This window comes from Akebia trifoliata, chromosome 4, assembly GCF_017979445.1.
Source record: "Akebia trifoliata isolate Shusen 1 chromosome 4, ASM1797944v1, whole genome shotgun sequence".
NCBI classification, from domain to species: domain Eukaryota; kingdom Viridiplantae; phylum Streptophyta; class Magnoliopsida; order Ranunculales; family Lardizabalaceae; genus Akebia; species Akebia trifoliata.
The window spans coordinates 26114645-26122347 of record NC_141378.1 but is presented as its reverse complement, the minus strand read 5'-3'; the positions used below and the strand labels follow the sequence as shown (position 1 = coordinate 26122347).

The 7703-nt window shown below is 35.5% G+C and overlaps 1 long non-coding RNA gene across 2 annotated transcripts; it reads right to left on the bottom strand.

Annotated features, from left to right (window-relative positions):
* Positions 1–2789: 2789 nt before the first annotated feature.
* Positions 2790–7476, bottom strand: LOC147404609 (uncharacterized). 2 transcript variants are annotated; one of them, XR_015177230.1, is made up of 5 exons: positions 7397–7476; positions 5483–5606; positions 4790–4980; positions 4436–4526; positions 2790–4316 (listed from the first exon to the last, which is right to left on the bottom strand). It is a non-coding gene; the product is annotated as an uncharacterized LOC147404609 (long non-coding RNA). The 2 variants fall into 2 exon arrangements; XR_015177229.1 differs by having other exon boundaries at positions 4790–5606.
* Positions 7477–7703: the final 227 nt, after the last annotated feature.

Sequence of the window (7703 nt, the reverse complement as noted above, 5' to 3'; positions counted from 1 at the left end):
AAATCAAAAAAATCAAAAAATCAAACAAAAAAAAAAATCAAAAATCAAAAAGTCAGAAAAATCAGAAAAATTTCAAAAATCCTTTCGAGTGGCACTCAATTTCGATTTGTTCAAACGTGACCGAGAAATACCCAAATTTCAAAAATCATCAAATCTTCATCAAATCCGAGATCTCACACGAGCTCCACGCCATCGAGATCAAGGAATCAATTAGGTAACTCTGTCAGACTCCGTGCTTGAGTAACCATTTTCTACAAAAGTCATCACTTCAACCGGTAATTCAAAGTTGTGTTTTGCAAATTTTATCTGGCCCGTGCAAATAGAGGTTTAGTCTATTCTTTGCAGTTCTTTGCACGCAATTCCTGCAAAGAAGGACAGCTGTAGACACCCCAATTTGAACGGGCCTTCACTCGAAAGGGCCCAAAAATAGAAATTTTTCAATAAATTCGGCTAGCGGGCCTCGATGGCCAGAACCATCGAAATGTGAAATTTTAGCCAAAATCCAAGCCTCTAACACCTCTCAATGGGTTAGTAGGTCCACCAAAAGGATTTGGCATATTCCCTTCTACCCCGCTCCAGTCAAAACATTGATTTTTCAACAAAATAGGCCAATGGGTCTCAAAGGCCCAAAATGCTAAAAAGTAGCAACTTGATTGAATCGAGGCCCCTAGGACCACCCAAAGGTCCAAGGGACCCACCCAAGGGACCGGACTCATCCCATGTGTCCCAACATTCACCGCTCCACGCTTACATCCAAAAAAATCGATAAAACTCTCCAACGGGCCCAAAAGGCCCAAATTGCCAAACACGTGGCATTTTTGATCAAACCGACAATTACAAAAATCTCAAAAAAATTAATAAATTAAAAAATAGGAGACTTGGTATGCCAACCCATCATCCACCCTCCACTGCTCCACCTCGAAATCCACAAACACCTTAAGCCCATGCAAGGCCCATAAACCCTTAACCCTCTCCTAAACCAATTTCCACTTCACACCCTAACCTAAAATTAACTCCATGTCGCCTAAACCCTAACACCTACCTTCCCTCAAATATCCAACCCAAAACAAATCTTAATCAAGCCAAAATGACCCACAATCATCCTAAACCCAAGCCCAACACTTAAAAGCCCATAAACCACTACCCATATCCAATACATTATCCAACCCACAACCTTAACCCATTATCCACATCAACCAATCACCTCCCCAAACATCAAAAGATGACACATGTCATCACCACCCTTCACCTCCCTCATCTAATCACCTACATCCATCATCATTCTCTAAAAAAATCAACTAAACACATCACCTTTCCTCCAAAATCACCTCAACCCATACCCTACCCTAACCTAACCTATCACCATTCTTTAACATCATCAACCACCTACACTTCAACCTATACCGTAATCCATCACCATTCTTTAACATCATCAACCACCCACATCACCACCCATATCCCTTACATATCAACCCATCACTTTCCCTTAAAACACTCCAATAAATTCACCTCAACCCATACTTCCCTCATCATCAATCAACTAACACACACCCTTCTCTCTAATCAAACAACCCCCATGAACCAATCAACTGATCTCATCACCTTACCCTCTCATCATGATTGTCACATGGCATCATCTCCTTTCTCCTCCCAAAAACCAATATACCCACCTCTTACACAACCTATCCTCTTAAATCTAAACACCTCACCTCTATAATCAACCTAATACTCATTCTTCAAACAACCCTCTTATACCCACACTCCCCCCATCAACCATCACTCATCTCATCCCACCCAACACTCTACCCAAATGGATTTGGATATAATCCAAATCATTTGGGTTAAAATACAATCCATTTTCACTCCTTACAAAACTACCCCTAAATTCACTCTAAATTTCCATACCTTCCACCCCTAAAACCTATGCCATTATCCCTCCTTTCAAACTTTAACCCCATTAGACCCCCAAACATCATCTCAATACCTATAAATACCCCCCTCCTTCCAAAAATGGTTACCAATTTTCACCAAGTTTTCACCAAGTCTCCCTAAGAAAAAAATCTATTCTTTCTACTCATCTCTCTTCTACTCTCCTACTCTCACAATAACTCTCTCACATTCCATTAAGAATTCAAGAAGATATAGAAGTTAAAATAATAAGAAGAAGAAGAAAAAAGGATCAAGGATACAAGGTGGGTGCAACAAACACCCCCCTTCTCTCTCTCTCTCTCTACCCTCTCATCTTCCCTCTTCTATCATCCCCCTTCTTTTCATTTTATTTTAGATGGGTTGAGCATGAATGGACCCCATGGTTAAAGGTCTAAAAGGGTCATTTCCATCAATGAAATGACCCTATGATCGAGCCGAAAATGAACCCCTATTGAGGGTACAAACACTTTCACGTGGCACTTAATCTTTCAATGTTTTTTAAAATCAAAATGACCGAATTATGTTGAGGTTACTGCCACTTGGCGGGGAGAAAGGGGTGCCTAACACCTTCCCTTTTTTCCAACCGAACCGCTTACCCGAATCTCTAGGTTAGATCAATCCTTATCCATTGTGAGTCACTAATGCTAAAAATGTCAATTTTTGCAAAAATTTACATCGGGTGACCATTCACACCCACTTACAACTTGAATGGTGGCGACTCCAAATTTTCGTAGATGTGGCCGTTCTAATGACGAAAACCATGTGTCTACACATAACAATTGAAATAGTAATAAAAAATCATAAAACAAAGATCATTCATAGACACCAAATCTTGATCACCCAAGAAATTCAATTCACATTAAATCTAATTAGAAATCAAACACAACATATCATTGCAATATCAAATAATTCACAAACAACACTTCCATCTATTCCAGATAGCTTTAAGAGCTAAATTCAGATCTTTGAAGATATACCATCTACATGCATATGTTGAATACAGAAGTCTCAAGCGTAGACAAACTAAGCCTTTGAAACAAACCAAACCTACCATCTTCGACAATTGGGTTGGGTGTACGGACAGGATCATAGCTGGTTTGATGAGTAAGGGAAGGGTCGGCCACTGGAGGGAGTTCCCAATAGACATCTAGCACAGATTCGACAAACCTACTATTCTGAAAATGATTGGCAAGAGAAATTGCCTTATTGCTGTGATTGAAATCATCCCTCATAGTTCTTCTACGTCCATGCTTCCCCCTCTCCACATTGTTCTTCTACATCCACTGCCTTGTCCAAGAACTTATTCCTTTTCATTATTATACTAGCTTCATTGCTATCCTTAAAGCAACTGTGTCCACCACCTACACAAAAAAAAAAAAAATTACTGTTCAAGATGATGAAGTGTAACAACCCAAGATTAGAAATCATACCAACTCATTAGACCCAAAATAGAACAAACCTTCAAATCTCTAGACCCAAAAAATATTACCAAAATAAAAGAAAAAAATTCAAAGATAAAGAAAATTGCATGAATTGTCTTGATAGTAGGTTTGTTGATCTTTCTTAGATGAGCTCTTATTCTCTTTAGCTTATGCAGTGTGTTAAGAACAATAGATATCTAGAGTATCAAGGTGCCTTCACTCATTATTATTTCTAAAACCCCATATGAGTGATAACCAAATCAACAAAATCCTATCGGTGCACGAGGAATTCAAACAAAAAAGTTGGCATGAATCATAATGTCAATCACTCTCTAAACAGAGAAGAAGACATGAATCACAATGTGTTTTATGATCAAGTTTATCAAAAACAAAAAAGTTTGATGGGATCAAAATCATAAACATAGTGTGTTCACTTCTGTGGAATATTTATCAGTTTGGCCCCCAATGTTTTATATAGTAGCATTTGGTAGGGCATGCTATGCTTGAAATCTAAATCTACGATATGAGTGCTCCACAACTTTTTGGTAACGAGTAGTTAAGGCATAAGCAACACCAGGTGATCCCACATAAGTATGTTCTTCAGGAAACCCCATATGAATAATATGTTTCTCCCATCACCACTTCACTACACATTTTCAGAAGTAGACTTTGACACCCACGTGATCTATTTTTTTCTATCTTTCCCTATATATGTAAAGTGAGGTATATGGTTCATGATTGTTCAACTTATAGCTTCTTTTTTAAGTTTTAGGTTTTATGAGAAAATTAAGTAAATGACAATTCAAAATCACAAAAGCTGGTATTGGTAACTCTCTTTTCACTGTATGATACCTGCACTTCATCAGACAAAGCTCCTTCTCCACGAGCACAAAGTAGTTCTGCCTGTAAGTACTCTAGTTTCTGATGAATTCTTTGCATCTTATTGGATATTGGATCTCTGTTGACCTATAGAACAAAACAAGAATCCCCATATGTGGCCAGCGTATATGAAAATTAAAACCATATAACCTCCCCAGTATAAAGTATATTGGGAAAAACAGAAATAGTAAACTGAAAAAACTTACAATGGGATTATTTTGAATATTACAGCATGATTGGCATATTTGAGGGTGTTGAGAGTTTCCTCTGCATTGATATTTACTGGGCTGATGCACGCTATAAAAGGGCATAGTTTGGAAGATGTTAGAAAAGCAAGAAAGAGATTACAAGTCAAATCACATAGTATATTTGCCTAATGAATTGAGGGCATAATAAATGAAAGAGTCTACAACCAATGGAAAAATAATGATGACGTGGAAATATGAACCCTGCAGAAAAATAAGAAGCATTGATGGAAATTTCCAACCATATAATGAGGAGATTATTAAAGATAAAATCACAAAAATAAGAAATTAGGTGCCACAAACACAGTAACTCACGAGTCTCAACGACGTATTTCCTTGAAAGATAGTGCAGCAGCTGTTTCTCCAAAAACACTTTCATTGAGACTGTCAAAGAATAATGAGTTGACAATAACATGGATATAAAGAATGCTTACAACAACAATAATTATGGGAGTGGTTCCCATGAGTTTGGTCTCTCTAACTTCCAACTTAGAAATGTGTAGAATCTGCCCAAGGCATAATTAGCAAATAGGGATTAGTAACAATGACACGTCACATCAACTCAACTCTACTCCTTGGTTTGTGTCTTTTGCAAACCACAAATCATAAATTCCAATGTGTGCATCCTTCTATTAGCCAATAAAACACCAAAAATGACGAAAATCAAGAAGATAACACTTGTCATATGCCATCATTCTCACAAATTTATATACCTTCCTTTTAAAGTAGAGTAAATATGGTTGTGGTTATAGAATTTACCGAAACACATTGAGAGTTTGTTGCAACAAATTCTCTACATAAATTACATATGACCACAGTACATCTATTCATCAATAAATATATTAACTATATTCAGAAAAAATATATATTACGAACCCTTGTACTAAAACGAAAATGAACAAAATCCAACAAAGAGTCGCAGATAACCACAAGTTCAAGAAGTAGCAAATGTCATAGCAACACAGCAGAAAACACTTTCATAAGACCTAAAAAATTGGTACTATTTACCTGATTATCGCATTCTCCTTTCCTTCTTTTCTTTTATGAATTACTTGTCCTGTTTGGACAAAAGAGATGCCAGTGAAAACACAATTGTCCCATGCACAACCAAGGAGATGTTGAAGGTTGTTATCTACTCAAGCCAAAAAAAGATACCTCAATATAAAACATTAGAAATTTGATAAACATAAAAGCCTAAATCTATGTTGTATATACTCTTCAAGGGTGAAGTATACATGTTAGTTACTAACATTCCACGGACTCATGCAACATTTCCAATTTTTTCTTTCCTTCTTGCAAAATATTAATTGACATTTACCCTAGATTATGAATTCTACCCTTTTTAATTTTAATTTTCTTTTCTGCAATAGTAGTATAAAATATTCTCATGAATCCATATGTATCCTTTTGGATATTCAAAGATATCATCATCATCATCAAATATCCCCATCAAGTAATCCAATATTATTTTTATCCTTATATATAGATAAATTATTATTAAATATAATGTAGTGTACACTAATCCTATTTTTCAGGGATTATAAGACACTTTGTCTTTTTGTTGGACACTAACAGTTGTACCCTTATCCATGCAACATACCCTTGATGAGAAAGATAAAACATGTTTAAGGAGTAAGAAAAGCCACGGGAGGGTCTGGAAGGATACAATTAAGCATAAACCACAAGAAATTATTGTCAATTCAAATAAGAGAAAAAATATTTATTAGATGCTCTGTAAATCCATCATAAAAGATAGATCCATAAAGAAAAAGCAACCAATTATTTCAGCAGCTCAACCATACACTAGCTATGAACAAAGGGTTCTAAGGTTGATAAGTAAAAGTAAAAACTTATAGGCTTGGGTTGGGAATTGGTCCCATAATGTACCTATAAAAAAGGGGGTTTGGTTACACAATGTTCAGTCATATAAATCCACATGTAAAGTTGAATACAATTTTGAAAATGTAAAAGACCCAATTGGTGAAAATCTAAGGTAAAGCTTGTTGAAATGATTTACCCAAGTGCGACAAAGACTAATAACAATCCCAATTAGAAAGAACAAGGAAATTACAAGTTCTAAAAGAGCAAAAGTAAGACCAAAAAGGACATGGATTAAGGTAGTGAGAGCAAATATGAACGTGCTTGAATTAACAAAAGATATGCTTTCAGATAAAATTAAATGAAGGAACAAGATTGATTCAGTTGATCCCAAACTTTTGAGATAAGGCTTGATGAAGTTGATGGCATACACAAGACTCATCAAAGAAAGCAGAAGCGAATATCAAATGCTAGCTACACGCCTTTGCCTATAAAAATAAAAAGGATAGTTGCACTTAAAAAGATTTTTGTGAATCCATATGTAAATGGTGATCTAGAAAATGAAAGACTAAAAAAACGCAATCAACAAGGAAAATAAAAAATCAAAAATCAATAAAGAACTGTTGTCTAATCCTAGGGTGGAGTGCTCTACTTTTCAAATAAAAAAGAAGTTGCCTGGCTCATGCTAGCCACTCATCAACATTACTATTTAGGGAAAATTTTCATTTGTTATTCATTATGATCTTTTTAATATATGAAAACTACATACTATAGCGTATCTTCATCTATCTAGGTTTGTATTATATATTTTCTCCTTCAATGATTCTTTGGCAATGTATCTTCCAAGGGTTTGTCATATAAGTAGCAGTAACATAATATTAAACAATAAACTATTTATATATAATACAAGTACATTATGAGTAGATAAAAGCTCATCATTGTTGTTGATCAAGTGGAACTTTAGATATTGAAATCCAAATTAAAACAATCCATACATATATGAAGTGAAGGAACAATCATTATATGAATAGAAAAGGAATTTGACACAACAATCACAAAATATAAAACCATACCCATTTTAGAAATATTAACAAGTTCACTCACCATGTCCTTTGTGAGTTCCCATGGTGCACCTATGATAACCTCGTCCAACATACCGGCATGCCAGCACACTAAGACTACGTTCATGAAGATGCATAATAGGTTGGTCAAGTCCTCTATTCACACTGCATGAAAAAACAACTTTCATCATTGTTGATTTTTCCTACCAAATAGTATATGATGTCTAATTTTGATTAAATTCTTGTCAGTAATGGAGGTTATCATGTAGGAATTACCCACTAAAAATAATGAAAGGGGAAAACCATATTGAATGAAGAAGTATACTTGACAGTTTGATCAGTGTGGATGC